This window comes from Monopterus albus, unplaced genomic scaffold (assembly GCF_001952655.1).
Source record: "Monopterus albus unplaced genomic scaffold, M_albus_1.0 scaffold22.1, whole genome shotgun sequence".
NCBI classification, from domain to species: domain Eukaryota; kingdom Metazoa; phylum Chordata; class Actinopteri; order Synbranchiformes; family Synbranchidae; genus Monopterus; species Monopterus albus.
The window spans coordinates 830,078-846,668 of record NW_018127902.1 but is presented as its reverse complement, the minus strand read 5'-3'; the positions used below and the strand labels follow the sequence as shown (position 1 = coordinate 846,668).

The following is a 16,591-nucleotide window of genomic DNA, read 5'->3' as shown; positions in this document are numbered from 1 at the left end:
GAATACTAGACATTATGTTTGACTTGTAAGCAAAAGCACATCTTTAAATGAGTTTTGCAGGTTGAATTAGAGTCTTTTATTTAATGTCTTTCAACATTATTAACACAGCTTAATGACCATTCCAATAGGTTTGGTATAATTATACCAATAATAATATCAAGCTCTGTTCACAGCATTTGTAGTTATGATAAAATCTAATAAAACAAAAACAGACATTACTATTATATCGCTGAGGGACTGTAAAAATTTGATTCTGTCAGCAATAGCTGTAATAAACCTTGACTTTGTCTCAAAGAAAGTAAAAACACATAAATAGTCCAAACATTTACACATTCAGTCAAAACTCAAAATATGTTTTCACCTTCCTGGCTGGAAGAACCATCTAATCACAATATAACAAACCTTTAAAGGGGCTCACACCATAATGTGAGCGGCCTCATGACAACAGCACACATATTGCAGTGTTCTGACTTTACTTGCTGCCAATCACACCTGTAACATGATTGATCAGGACATACTGTATACAGGTTATGTGTTCATCATGGTTCATCCACAGCCCGATGGCCTCTGGGAATTAAGAAAAGTACAGTCAGGCAAGGCAGCTGCAGTTCAAGAAGAGCACTGGACTCACCCACACCTAGCCAGGGTCTCAGTCACACAAAGAACATCCAAGTTTCAGGAAGTAAAGAAATCCTTTAAAATAAAAGTCTTATTTGCCAGCGATCTAGCTTTAACCAGGCCAATCTTGATAGGAGCCGGCAAGCCAGCCACCCTGGAGGCACGCTTCAGTGGCCGTAGATTCGATGGGTTAATCCCACGTTGGCACAGGCTGGCAGTCGAAACACACTGAATCAATGAGGTTGAGGTAAAGCTCGTCAAGGAGGCCTTTAGCCTTACCAGCTGTCCATCTTGCCTGCCTGGATGTCTCTGCCTCCTCCTCCTGAATGGGAGAGCTGGAATGCGGCAAAGGCAAGCAGGTATTCCTGATAAAAACAGAGCTAGAGACTTGTGCCTGTGACAATCAAACTGCACTAAGTTTGAAACATCCAATCGAAGATTCAGAAGACTTGGTGGTCATACGGCAATAGAGAGTCTCCATTCTGGATAAAAAAAATGAACAATACAACACAAAAACAAACAGAATTAGGAGCGGTAGACGGCAAGCCGTACACACTGGTGCCATCCTGTCCTGTCCACTTTCTGTGAAGCAATTTGCAAACTTATGTTGGGGCTGGGGTGTGGTAATGTATGGCCAGGTGTATGGTTTTCGGACCAACACCTACAGCTCCAAAACAAATGTGGGTCCTATTTCCCAACTGCCCTTGTTATCAAATAAAAAAAAAACAAGACAACAGTAGTGGACTTATTCCTAACAGCACAAAATAGACACGACTGAATATACACTCAAAATTATCCATGCACAATCTGGTACAACTATATCAACAGATAACTTTCCAGATACAATATATTCAGACTTCACATTAGAAGCAACTCAAACTCACTTCAAGATGCCGGAATTCCTGTTCAGGCTGGAGTAAATACCCTGAACTCGTAGACAGTGTTGTCTCCCCTCTGAACAAGCCAAATTCACAATGTTGTCAAATAACACAGAACTACAACCTGTAACCCATACAGACTTCATATAATTTCTGTCAGACACTTACGCCGTCACGGAGCTTTGTATTTCCCTGCGTTTCTCTCTTTTTCTCCTTCTCGGTCTCTGTTTCTCTTTTTTTCCCATGGGACACTCGCCTGTCACACAGTGGTGACGTCACAACAGATGCGCCCTCATACAGCTGTGGGTGAGCACTGCATGTATACAACTATCATAGCAACACCCACTGGGCGCTTACTAAACAACCCCTTACTGCACCAGGGAGAGTTTCAGTTATTCCCCTTAGGAAACTGTAATTGTATTACTTGACCCGGCTACACTTAATTACTGGGAGATCCTGATATTAAAGAGTTATAGTAGTCCAGCCTGGAAGTAACAAATGCATGGTAGGTAAAAGAAGACAGTTCAAGAGACTTGGTTTATGTGTGATTCAAAGGACATATCTTGATCAAAAATGACTCCAAGGTTCCTCACAGTTCTGGAAAGAGCTATGTCATCTAAAGTAACTATATGATTAGACAGTAGATTTCTAAGGTTTTCAGGCCCAAGCACAATGACTTCAGTTTTGTCAGAGTTTAGAAGTAAGAAATTACAGGTCATCCAGGCGTTTATGTCTTTAAGACATGCTTGAAGTTTGACCAACTGATTTGAATAATCTGGGTTCATAGATAAATATAACTGAGTATCATCTGCATATCAATGGAAATTTATGCTGTGCTTCCTGATAATATTGCCTAAAGGGAGCATGTATAAAGTGAGGATACAGTGCCTTGCGAAAGTATTCGGCCCCCTTGAACTTTGCGACCTTTTGCCACATTTCAGGCTTCAAACATAAAGATATAAAACTGTAATTTTTTGTGAAGAATCAACAACAAGTGGGACACAATCATGAAGTGGAACGAAATTTATTGGATATTTCAAACTTTTTTAACAAATAAAAAAACTGAAAAATTGGGCGTGCAAAATTATTCAGCCCCCTTAAGTTAATACTTTGTAGCGCCACCTTTTGCTGCGATTACAGCTGTAAGTCACTTGGGGTATGTCTCTATCAGTTTTGCACATCAAGAGACTTAAATTTTGCCCATTCCTCCTTGCAAAACAGCTCGAGCTCAGTGAGGTTGGATAGAGAGCGTTTGTGAACAGCAGTTTTCAGTTCTTTCCACAGATTCTCGAGTGGATTCAGGTCTGGACTTTGACTTGGCCATTCTAACACCTGGATATGTTTAGTTTTGAACCATTCCATTGTAGATTTTGCTTTATGTTTTGGATCATTGTCTTGTTGGAAGACAAATCTCCGTCCCAGTCTCAGATCTTTTGCAGACTCCATCAGGTTTCCTTCCAAAATGGTCCTGTATTTGGCTCCATCCATCTTCCCATCAATTTTAACCACCTTCCCTGTCCCTGCTGAAGAAAAGCAGGCCCAAACCATGATGCTGCCACCACCATGTTTGACAATGGGGATGGTGTGTTCAGGGTGATGAGCTGTGTTGCTTTTACGCCAAACATAACATTTTGCATTGTTGCCAAAAAGTTCGATTTTGGTTTCATCTGACCAGAGCACCTTCTTCCACATGTTTGGTGTGTCTCCCAGGTGGCTTGTGGCAAACTTTAAAACTGAAAAATTGGGCGTGCAAAATTATTCAGCCCCTTTACTTTCAGTGCAGCAAACTCTCTCCAGAAGTTCAGTGAGGATCTCTGAATGATCCAATGTTGACCTAAATGACTAATAAATACAAATAAACATATCCAGGTGTTAGAATGGCCAAGTCAAAGTCCAGACCTGAATCCAATCGAGAATCTGTGGAAAGAACTGACAACTGCTGTTCACAAACGCTCTCCATCCAACCTCACTGAGCTCGAGCTGTTTTGCAAGGAGGCATGGGCAAAAATTTCAGTCTCTCGATGTGCAAAACTGATAGAGACATACCCCAAGTGACTTACAGCTGTAATCGCAGCAAAAGGTGGCGCTACAACGTATTAACTTAAGGGGGTTGAATAATTTTGCACGCCCAATTTTTCAGTTTTTTTATTTGTTAAAAAAGTTTGAAATATCCAATAAATTTCGTTCCACTTCATGATTGTGTCCCACTTGTTGTTGATTCTTCACAAAAAATTACAGTTTTATATCTTTATGTTTGAAGCCTGAAATGTGGCAAAAGGTCGCAAAGTTCAAGGGGGCCGAATACTTTCGCAAGGCACTGTAACTGGACCTAACACAGAGCCCTGTGGAATGCCATGACTAACTTCAGTCTGTGTGGCAGATACATCATTAACATGAACAAATTGAAATCTTTCTGATAGGTAAGATTTGAACCAACTTTGTGCAGTTCCTTTAATCCCAATAACATGTTCAAGTTTCTGCAGTAAGATTCTCTGATCAATGGTGTCAAAAGCAGCACTGAGATCTAAGAGGACAAGTATGGAAATGAATCCTTTGTCTAAGACTAGGAGAGGATCGTTGGTGACTTTCACCAATGCAGTTTCTGTACTATGATGGACTCTAAATACTGAAAATTCTCAAACAAATCATTCTTGTGTAAGTGGTCACACAAACTGCTTTGCAACAGCCTTTTCCAGAATTTTAGAAATAAAGGGGAGATTGGATATTGGTCTATAATTAGCCAGAACACCTGGGTCAAGAGTAGGCTTTTTGAGTAGAGGTTTATTTACTGCAACTTTAAAAGCCTGTGGAACATAGCCTGTTAATAGAGAGAGGTTAATCAGATCTAATATGGATGTGTTTATTAGGGGAAAGACTTGTTTGTGCACTTTAATAAGTTGTAGTCACAGAATATTTTTTCTCTGTATTTACTGGCATTGTAGTAAATACCAAAGTAACTTTGAGATAGTTTTAGAGGATTTATGTGGTATTCTTGCCCCATATAATTGTTTTGGTGAGAAGTTTGAGCATGTGAAAAGCAAGGAAAATGACAGAACCTGCTAAAAGAGGACATATATTTGATTTAATGTGTTAGGACAGTGCAGAGTTATAGGATACCCTCTGGCGGTTTGCAGAGAAGAACAGTAGGACTCTACAACCAGAATGATAGAAGCCTTTTATGAAAGGACAGCAGCAGCAAAAGTAAGGCATAAATGTGCTAAGGAGGTTCAGAAGGAGTGAGAGCAAGCATCTGGTCAAGCCGTGAAATGGTCCAGCATGCAGACCCTGAGATCCATAAAAGAAGCAAATGTGGCCAATAAACTGAGCCCCGGGGTGTACTGAAACACAAAGGTTAATGAGCAGAGAAATCTTTGCAGGAGGGCTGATGAGAGAGGAGAGAGGGGAGATGGCTGCATACTGTACGTACTTGTAATATGTATCCTAACTAGTGGGAAATTCAGCCCATTGCACCTTTTTTATTGATTTTCAAACATAACTCTCACACACTCAGCCCCAAAAAGTTAACAGGGTAGATTTAATCTGTGAAGAGATTGATTTGAAAAGCAATTTCAGTTTAGTTCAATCAAAAAAAAGATTCAATAATGCTCTCTAACAGCTTTAGAGATTTTTTGAGATTACATGATTGCAATGCACAACAATTTATACAGGCTGTCTTGTTCAGGACCTATCTATTCTGATGTAAACATGCCTGAATTACATTTTCCTTGTCATTCAGACTTCAAGCTAAATTCAATTTTGCACTGCTTGAAAGCAGCATCAGTAACAAAGAAGGTTGTCTCAGAGGTTTGCGTACTGCAACTAAAACAACCTCATTGCCCTTTTTTCTCCTCTGTACACCATAAAACCAAGGACTGATTTTCAAAGCAAAAATAAGAAAAGCAAAAACAAACACACCATGCCGCCTGGCAAGATACACAGCCTCTCTCATCCTTGTGCGAAGGTTCCCCATCAGAAGCAGTTGCCAGATTGCTAGAGCATGAAGCACTAACAGCTTTGCCCAAGGCTAACTTCAACCTTTTCCAGTGGAATGGAATAGATGTCTGGTGAATTTCTCATTGTTTATAGTCTCATTTCATAAAGAGATTAAGAGTGAGTCTCTTGCGTGGTGAAACAAGGGAAAACCAGGGAAGTGAGAAGATCATTTACTTCTCTGACAAAATGAGCTTTCATCTTAAGCGAAGCTGTCCATGATTTAAGGGTTGAATTTAGCCAGAAGTAAGGTGTAATACAGATTAATTGTACTTTCTACATTTTCTCACTGTCGGAAAGTGTTAGAGTTTAGGTTTTTTCTGTGTTAGTAATAAGAGGGAAACTATAGAGCAGGTTACAGTCACAGTTAACTATATTTCACAATGACTGCTCATAAGACTACACAGACTTGGGAAAGAATATGAATACAGTAGCTATGAGTCTGAATGTCTTATTTAATACAGTTCCCTGTTTTTCTTTGTGATGAAAGCAGTTCATAGTTCAAAACCAGCCACACCCATGTCAGAATTAAATATCAAATATTAACTTAATAAAGCAAACCTTTCTCAAGAAAATGTATGTATGCTTGCTGCTGAAAAAGTTCAGCTAAAACATTTGAAATCATTGACATGATGGAGTTAAACTGGCAGCCAAAACACAAATACTGAAAGTATGTAGCTGGCTGTTAAAATGGAAGTGTGGAAAGAAGTGTGAAGTTTTTGCTTAACTATTAACACTGAATAAAGTTGAAGGTTATATTTGACTAAGTGCTGAGTGAAGGCACAGTATCAGATCAAATTTAAGTGCTAAGATTTGACCTAAAGTTCAATCAATTTGTTAAAGAGGTAGCCCTGAAAGAAATCACTGCCAGTTTAAGTGCTTAAACTGAAGGACAATGTCATTTAAAGTGTCGCTAAGTTTCTGCTCACTTGTGCAGATGTGGGAAAGAATTTGAAGAGTTATCAATCTGGATGCCTTATATAATATACTTTTCCATCTGAAAATGTGCCGCCTTTCTGTGTGCTGAAAGCAGTCATTATTTTCTGACCATTTACACAGATTCCACAGTTAAGTATGAATATATTATGACCACAGTAATATCATGTATGCAGAGGTCACCAGATATTAGTCAACTAATTGCAGATAGAGTAGCTTTAAGAGCTTGCTAGATGACAGCTTTTGTGTAGCCTGAGTGTCTTTTATCGAGACTGTTCTGTAAAAAAAAAACAAGCCCATACTGTATGGTTTTTATGCCGGGAGGTTATTATGACCAGCAGTGATGTGTTATAGTTGGGCCACCTCTATCAACCATAGCAATTATGACATGAGAAAAGGAGGAAGTCACCAACGAAAGCAGTCAGGTCAGGGAGACGTGTGGATGCTCTGGGTTTGTGTGGCGTGGAACGTCACATTTGTCAGCGTAGTTACAGAATGCTTTTAGTGGAACTGTGATGGTTTGAGAAAGTGTTTAAAAAACTAAAATATAAATTTAAAAATTGTTTGAAAAACTGTTCTGCAAAAAGGGTACTTATCAAGTCACAGGGCAAAGGGGCAGGTGCTTGGACACCACCTGGGGTCTGTCTGTGCAGGTGCTTGGTCCTATGGGTCATATTCTATGAGAAATTATATATATTTTTGCTTATGTTGGAGGAATTGTTGCATTTATCTCAACTAGTCTGATGTGAATTTACCAATACAACTGGTCAAATAGACAGGTTGGAAAGTGGAAAGGACTGGCTTATGCTTGGTGGACATCTTTACCTCTCTGGCATGGATCAAGTGTGAAATTCTCAAAGAGTCTGACCTTTACTGAAATTATCATAACAACAATTGTAGCAGGCCTGCAATGTATGTTATTCCAAAGAGTGGGGATTTGAGTCTGAGAGTTGGATGGCAGGTTTCTCATTTAGCCACTTACTGTACTGTATGAAAACTGAGTCTTTGTCAGGTGTTTGTGTGGTTTTAAACAGCTTTGAATCTCCACAGTGCATGTGGAATGGCTTCTAGTCATCATGATGTGGCATACTCCCCTTGATGTTGTTGTTTCAGATGTTTTACAGTCACACCAACAGTTTGCGCTCAGCTTTGTGAAGCTTCCTGTTTGCCTGTCTCCCAGACATGGAAAGCATGTCTGACAGCTGATGGCTCTTACTCTGCTGGCAGCACCCATGGCTCATCTCTTCTCTAACGAGCTACATGAGACGGATTGTTTCTTTATCCTTCATTTGACCTTACAACAAAAGTGAATGTCTTAACAAAACTGTTCTGCTGCTGACAGGATATGTTTACCGCTCTGAGGCAGCGAAGAGACAAGTTGCCTCGATAAGGTCTTTGAAGGTGGCTTAATGATTTTCCTAAATTAATGTTTTGGCAGTTCCGCCATCTGGCTGCCTTTGCGCTTCAGTCTGCTTTTATCTTACATTATAGTTGCTGTGCAGTCAGTATGGAGAACCAGGTACTGTACTGTGAAAGATGTTGAGAGCAGATGTCAAAGAAACCTGGAATATTGATTGTCGCTGCTGCAGTGCCTGTCACTTCTGACAATACCAGCACCTAGAAATGTTGAGCAGTTATCAAGGTTTTGTTACAAAGCAATACACAGCCTATGCAGGAAGTGTTAGCCCTTCATTATATCATGGTAGGTCACTCAGCATGTCAGCGATGATAACATATTGTTAGGGAGAACAAATAAAGCCAGCTCAAAGTATTAAATCATCTTCCTATTAAAGCGGGATAAAACAGCAGATAGCAATTACAAATAAATGGCAGTATGACTACTCATTTTAGATGCAGCATCAGCAAATGCATAGTATTAGCACTAATTTAATATATATAGAGAGACAGACCTGCCGAGACATTTGCTATCCTATTCATCTTGAGAATGCAGCTTATCCCATGGCCAGATATTATCTAACTATCTTGGTATAGAGGCCATTGGACATCAGAGGTGGTGACAGAGTCAGACGCCTTAAAACAACATGAGGCATAGTGGATTTACAGCCTCAGGGCCACAAGTTACCCAGGCCTAGATGAAGAACTTGATCTCTCTCCTTTTTTACATGAGATATTGCGTTGGTATGAAAGGCATATTTTGTTTTTGCTGCACTGTGTATTGTCTCATTATCTGATGATTATGTATTTGTTTATTTGTTTGGTATGTTTGATGTTGTTGATGTGGGGTCATGGTGGATTCTTCGCCTAGTGGTTAATGAATTGAATGTCTCTTTTATTATAGCCTCCTCTAGTGGCTGGCTAGGTCCTTACAGGCATGTCCTGCCTTTACCCAGCAAGGGTGTGTGGATTCATTAATTAGTGGTCTGAGTTCACTTTGTGTCCATACAGCCTGAGGGAGGCAAGTGTGTCACTACATCTTGATGTATTTTTAATGTGTTAGCCCATATTTGTTATCAGCCATCTACTTGAGTGTCTAAATTGAATTTTTTTTTTCCACTCGTGGACAAAAGTAGACTTTTTTCATGTTTTTGACTTATATTTTCCTCTCTAAGAACACCGGTGGTGGTGAGGAATACCAGAGGTGCCCCTGTTTCGACTTATTTTTCTCAAGCAAAGTAATTAGTTGCAATACTTGTTACATTATTTTCCAATACTCAGCCTGGCTTACTCAAAGGTGTCTGTAAACCACCAAGTGGCCACTTGGATGATGAATAAACAGGTTGTGGAGACTATGCTGACATATCAACACCCTTTAAGTTGATATTGCAAACTTGTTAGCACACAGTTACTTATTGACACATGCAGTCTGCACAGTGAATTTTTCTGGCCACCTGATGAATGTATGTCTGATATTCACTCAGTTTTAGCTCTGGTTTTGGTCTCTACCAACTGCTGGGGGAAACTTATCAAACACTGAAGAAGACATAGCAGAAACATTTGTTCATTTCACTGCGCTGATGTTTCACAAATTGAACTAAATAAAAGGAAGCACCTCACGGGTGTGGCTGTGTATGAACCCTCTTTTTTGTGATTTGGATTTTAACTTTGGCTGTATGCACCCAACTCCCTCTTTTTGTCTCTGTTTAAGCACAAAATTCTTGATCCTTACCTTACACTACTTTTTTTTTTAATAAAGTGATTAGAACTAATAGTCACTGATATATTACTGAGCAACAATGTTTTGTACATCTTGATATGCTGACTTTGACAGACAAACTAGAAACTAATTTTAAAATCCTAGCCCATACTCTGTATGGGTTGAGAGTCTTCCATGAGAACACTTCTATAAGTAATACACAAATAGCTTATTCTTTTGCTTTCCTTGGCAGGATAAAGAATTCCTTTTTGAAGATTACTTTTCCCTTTTAGCTTGTGTACTTTTTATTTAGAGCAACTTTAAATACTACAGGAAATTCTGTCATTGGTAAACCATTATTATTAAAAGCATTCAATTGGAGTGCAAGGTCAGAGCCATTGTGTTCTGAATATCTGTATAGAAAAAAGCAACTGTGGTCTGATGGCACTATGAGAACTAAATGAAAAGAGTAGGGAGGGATGAACAGGAAGGATCCTGTTATCTCTTTGTTTGCTGTGATTTTATATGAGTGGTTTAACAAAGCACTTCCCTAAGTGGTTTTGTTATCTTGTCTATTAATAACAAGAGGTCAAAAGAACAGGGGCAGAGAGATTTGGATTCAGAGGGGAGAAACACTTCTTTAGGGAAACCATATGGCGCAATAAGCACACAAAACCTGAGGAGACTCAGCCACAGTAGAGGATGATGGATTGTGTCGAGCTACAAGCAGGGAATGCCAGAAATAAGTAATAGAAAAGAAAGTGGGGGTAGGAGGTGTTTATGTGGAGGGTTGCTCACCATTTCACTCTTTTATTCCAGGAGGTGATGGAGCTTGTTATGTTGTTGATAGCATGAGGTATTGTACAAACTCTACTGCCTCCTGGCTCCAGTAGGTGTTTTTGTGGAATAGAGCTGAATTATCCATTTAGTACCAGAGGGGCAGTTCATGATCTCTTCCTCTTCCACTCCCACGCTTCTCCATCAGCCGCCTACAGTGGCAGCCATGGTCAAGGTTAGCTCTGTGGCTATTCTGCATTTTCTTCACTGTTGTTTGGCGTGTGAACCGAGCCAGAGAAGTCTGCCAGACAGGTATGTCTGTGTATACTCCAGTACAGAGCTGGTTTCAGGGCAGCCTTTCATAATGCAAGCAAATGACCAATAATTTTTTTTTTGTCATAGTGCCTGTACATCTACTGTATATGTACTTATGTGCCAGTATATATATACACACACATATTTATGTGTGTGTGTGTGTGTGTGTGTGTGTATCTCAGCAGGGGGGCTGTGGGATTTCAACAGGAACTGAAACCTTATGAAACCTTAAAAATAGAGAGATTTTATCCAGCTATTAAAGCAGATAACAGAAAAAAGCTGTCTTTTATAATGGCACTCACACATTGGTACTAGTTTAAATTTTCATATCAATCTATTTTACTTTAATGAATTTTTTTTTTCATAAAACTATGAAATGTAAAATCAATCTGGAAAACAGGTACATGGCTTCCTGATCTCCCCACTGAAATATGATATAAAATGAGGTATTGGACCAAATTACATCGAACCAACCCTAGCCTATAGACACCCCATTATCATGCTATTCTCCTTATATTATGAAAACCTGTAGAATAAATTGATACTGTACAGTAAGGTATAATTACTACCGGGGATGTAGCCTGTATAACTAAATTACTAAATATAAAGTGCATTTGCTGTTTTCTATCTTGAATCTTGAAGCTAAAATCAGTCTTTCTTGCTGTTGTTGTTGGTTCATCACCTTGGGAACAATGTTCTTCATTCCTGCGGCTGAACTCCAGTGTCTCCATAATTTTAAAGCTTTACCACATAAAAAACAACATTCAAACTTGAATGCTGATGGTTCACTGGAAGCACAGGGGCTAATTTTCATTCCTGATGTACATGGAGTGTAGTTCATTGGAGGAGGACCTGTGGCTTTGCCATGGATTCCAGCAACCGCAGTCATCCATGTTTGTAGGTGAGTAGGTCTTTGTCACTAGAATAGTTAGTCCTGCTGGTGTCAAGAATGTTGGGGGATGTATTTTGGTTCCAACTCATTGGTAAGCTGCCTTACATTATTAGAGAATTTCAGCTTCACTTCTGCTGTAAGCTTTACCAAACAATAATCATGCTGGATAGCTGAAATTTTACAGGTAGGGTAGGGGGAAAATTTCATGCTTTGGAGACCTGGGGTTCATTTCCCAGTGCCAGTACCTTTAGCTTGGTCATACATTCTAACAAATACTGGCTGAAGATGGAAAGTTGGCAAGGGATCATGTCTTGCTCATTAGAAGAGTGTATCCTGCTGGTGATTGCCTGGTATCATAGGGGATACCTTTTTCCCAAAAATGTGTTTAGATGTACATGAATATTTGTCTTTACACTTTTACCTTTTTACATTACAATTACATTGCTAATTGGTCAACTAGCTGTCAATCCTAAACAGTGTCATCCTCAATGCTTTCATCACTTTCCTCAGACAGGGCCATTAAAGGCCAACTCAAGGATATATAAATGAGTGAAAAAATGATGATAATGACTGATAAATTAAAAGGCATCGACTGGAACTGTACGCAGATGATCAAAGAGCCTAATGTACTTAAATTAAAATCTATTAATGAATGGCTAGAAGTTAGTGCAATGCATTATATTCATTTGAGTGTGTGAAATACAATTACAACATTATTTTAATTCATCATATTATATATAATGATTTGTTTGGGCTTTTATGCAGTGCTTAATTAGCAGTGGTGAGATGAGAATAAATCTATGGCATCTTGTAGATCAGACGGGGCGATATGTGTAATGTCAATGAGAAGCAAAAAACAAAGTGATAAATGTATAGACAAACAGGATCCAGTATCACAGAGGCCCACCCAAACATCTACATGCAAAAAACAGGTTCAAAGACTGCAATCTGTTGCAGCCCAGTAACAGGCGATACAGGATGTTTCATAAAAGTGGAACTTCTGCTGCTCAAGCTCACCTCTTTCATCTAGCACAAGCACTTTTGTTGTCATGATTTAAATGGAGTGTTGCACTGATAGTAGGTGAGGCATCCAAGGGAATTTTATCCTGCCTATCTCATATCAGAACATGCCACATACTGTATGCAAACCTAGCCTAATTCACAAGTCACCTGAAAAACCTGTGTAGACTCTTAGAAGTGTTAGTAAGCCTATAGCACTGTTCAGCCTAACAGATTGGCATATCATTCAAAGCAGGCTTTCACACTGAGCCTGCTAAAAGCCAAGCTCAATGCAAGGGACTGCGTTGATGGGGGTGAGGGTTTGAAGGGGGGGTGTCAAATAGGTGTGTATGATACAGTCACGTTGTGATGAGAAGACATGAGTGGCTTCATTCACATTTACTGCCCATGAGTTTGCATTGCGTTTTGGTTAGCCATACTGCTAATGTAGCCTGCTTTACCTGAGCACCAATTTCTACCACCAGTGTGTCAGCACTGATAGATATAAAAACACAGTTTAACATCCAAAAGCCTAACTAAAGAAAACACATGGTGTGTCACTATGTTGCCTTTGTAACTGTGGTCCAAATTCAAGAGTGAATATCAGTGAATGCTCATGCTGAAAGAGTCTTCTTCCTGTCCCCTACTGTATATGTGATTAGTTAAAATAGTGCCTTTGCCAGATGATGTCACCATCCAGTGCAGCAAATGTTGAAGCAGATCCAACTTTTTCGCTGCCACAGGGCTGCATTGTTTTGCCAGTGTTGATGCTGGTGCTGACTGTGGTGAACGTAATCCCCCATAGCAATGAATGGGAGGGCTGTTTTTTTTTTTCACACCTTTGAAACCCGGTCTGAACACAGCCTAGGCCTCTTGAAATTCTTAAAAGACAATTCAGAAATTCATTTGACAATATCTAATGATTATGGCTGATATGTCCTTCACAGAGCTGTATGTTGCTCAGCCAAATTAAGAAAAACCTTATCATAGTCACACAATTCTCTGTTCTTCATTAGCCCCCTCTGTCATAGATGTTTAAAGGTCCATCAATGCTTTTCTCTTTTAATCTGTAGTCTCTGATCAGAGTGCAAAAACTTAGGGACAAGAGCTTTGAAAAGATGTTGCTTGCCTGCCAGTGTAGATGATTTTCCATTAGTGAGCAGAATGATTGATTTCTTAAAATGAATATGTGGCACTGGAAAAGAAACATTTACCCCTCAGGCAGAGGGACAGCATTAATAAAACATTACAGGGCATCACCAGCTCTCAGAATGGAGAGTGTGTAATGACTGTTTTCCTCTCTCTCTTTCATATATGTTTTAAAGCTGTTCATTGAGATTTTCAGTTCTGAATGTGTTTGAGTTACATGCACCATTGGGGGAAAAGTAGATTAACTTGGCAAACATTTAACTAAAGGTTACAAGTCTCAGGTGGTGTCACAGTGCTTATGTTGTGTAAAATGATTTATAATTCTAGTCACTGCCAGTGCCAGTTTCAAATGTTTCCATTAAATTTGAAACAGTAAGAAATTACTGTCAGTTTGACACATTCATTCAAAGCCAGGAGCTGATATTCCAAAACTGTGGTACTGTTTACCCAACCACGATTTGAAGTTAATTAACTGTGCTAATATTTCAGATGTAATCTGCATTCATTGTCCAGACTGCTGTCTCTTGTTTGTTTCTTTGCATGACAAGTACTGTAGCATCTCATTTCACAGTGAGAGATGTCACACCTTGGCTTGCTGCTATTGAAACAATAATTGGATGTTTATTCTGTGAGATGCTGTTTTTGTCCATATTTGATGTCATTTTGCTAACTCATGTTCTAATTTAGTTCTGCTGAATGAAAGTGATTGAAATTCATCTTTCAAGACAAATAATAGCTCAGTTCATCTCACAAGTTTACCACAGATCTTTAATGGGAACAGTTCCTCAAATTAATGTTCTAAAATGTAGGACAGGGAAAAGAGGGAAACAAAGCCTTCCATCCATCTATTTTCCACTGCTTATCTGGGTCTGTGTTGCAGCTGCAGGCCAAGCAGAGTAGCCCAGGTGTCCTTCTTTCTAGCGTTGCCCTCCAGCTCCTTTTCACTGATCCCCAAGACATCTAATACTTCCAATGTATTCTGGATCTACCCATGGGTCATCAGCTAACTGGACTCAGATGGGACTCATCTCATTCCTGTAGATGCAAAGCAATGTTCTACTCTAAGCTTATACAGAATTTTTGAGTTCTTCACTGTGCCTCTATATGTCAGCCTTAAAGGAGGGTCATTCATTAATCCACACAGTGAACTCCCGTGGCCCCTCAAGTGTTCTTGTAAGAGTAACGAGCTGGTGAACTGTTCCACAACCAGGCCAGATTTCACATTGCTCACCTGGGGCCATATTACAGAAACTTCCTAGCATAAGTCTTAAGTTAAGATAAGAAAAGTATAAAATAAGATTATTCCCAATTTGGTATTGGGGAAAAAATCTATTTTGCAATTAATCATGATTCATGTTTAAACATTTAACGATTCTTGAAATCCAGATATCAATATTTGTTGTCTGCAGATATCAGGCTGCTGTCAACACAAACAACGCAGACGAATCAGTGAACATATTTTAAGTTTCTGCCATGTCTGTGCTCAAAATGACCATTAAATTGGACATGTGCTACTGTATGTAGCTGTATGGGATAGCAGTAATTTCTTAGATTACATGTAATGAAGACACCCTTGTTACAGGTGCAGGGTTCTTATTATTCCTGTCCAACTGCTTTGCATGTGTATCTAAAAATATAGATGGGTCATGTTTATGTAATTTTGTATTTGCCAAGGAAATGAAATCCTTGGTTCACAGCATTAGAACCAGAAAATGTGTTCACAGTTTAGCCAGTATTGTGAAATTCACATAGGCCTAATTTTATATTCAAGGAAACAGTCTTGCTCACTTGTTGAAAATAGAAAAAATATAGGTTCCAACACTGGTATTGATCTGATAATAATGGAATTGAAATGGATTTGAATCAAGAAATTTGCATCAGTATCTCCAGCCCTATTACAGAAACAAATTCTGACTAACTTTATGAATCTTATCCTACTTTATCCCATCTTATCTCATGTTAGAAAACCCTAAATACTCAATCCAACATTGGCTATCAACTTTTATGCCTGTTACCTAATAGCCAGTGCTACTGTTTTCATCTCATCTTAAGCAAGGTAACACTATGTGGTGGAAGCAGTTTAGTAATCTACCAGATATTCTCACTAAAACTTACAAAAATAGCAACAGGCACTTACCTTCATTGCAGATGAGTTAGAAGCGAGAGATGCAGAGATGTTCTCTTTGGGAAATTTAAACAACTCCAACTCATTAATGATATGTGCTAACAAACATTTTGGCATTAAACCACAGCACAATGTTATAGTCTGCCATAGGCCACTCAATGAATAAGTTCATTGGTTGTGTAAAAGCAACAAAAAAGCCATAGGCTACCAGATTAAGCAAGGTAACATTATGTGGTGCAAAAGTAAAACAGTTATCCTTGGGATAGGAACACTGACTATCCCTCCGGCCCTCTAAAACATGGGACCCATCTTTCCTGTCTGACAGCCTATCAGTCCATGCCTGATTTTTATACAGCACTGGTAAACCCTGCATCAACTAAGACTAACCAAACTGATATGTTTCTCAGGGCTAATCTCCTCCACCACTAGCATCTGAATTTTAAACAGCCTCAGCAACCTTTGACAAGGAAATGGGTATGACCTCCATGGCTCAGCAAAGACAGCAGTCAAAGCATTTCTCTTTGCCTTTCACCCTGGGCCCTTTTCTCTCTGGAAAATGAGGCAGTTGAGCTCCTAGCCAAGAGTCTGGCTCCAGATAACTACAGTGTACACAGTCCCTATCCTGCCAGAGAAGTTCCACATCATTAAGATCACAATAGTGGTTTTCTGAAGTCAGCAGTCAATCTGCCAAGGCTTCCACCTCTGCATACCATCTGACTGGTTAGGCATCAGGCTGTGGGTGATTAGCCTGCTTGGAAATGACCTCATGTTGTTTCCTTTTGCAGAGGTCAATGAGAAAAGCCCTTAAAACTGGGTAC

General features: G+C 39.4%; 1 protein-coding gene and 1 long non-coding RNA gene across 2 annotated transcripts in view; one reads left to right on the top strand and one right to left on the bottom strand.

The window, feature by feature from the left end:
* Positions 1–16,591, top strand: part of sorcs3a (sortilin related VPS10 domain containing receptor 3a) — a 270,254-nt gene that overhangs the window by 46,771 nt on the left and 206,892 nt on the right. The window lies entirely within an intron of this gene.
* Positions 1,329–1,742, bottom strand: LOC109956814 (uncharacterized). The gene is made up of 2 exons (XR_002274471.1): positions 1,665–1,742; positions 1,329–1,572 (listed from the first exon to the last, which is right to left on the bottom strand). It is a non-coding gene; the product is annotated as an uncharacterized LOC109956814 (long non-coding RNA).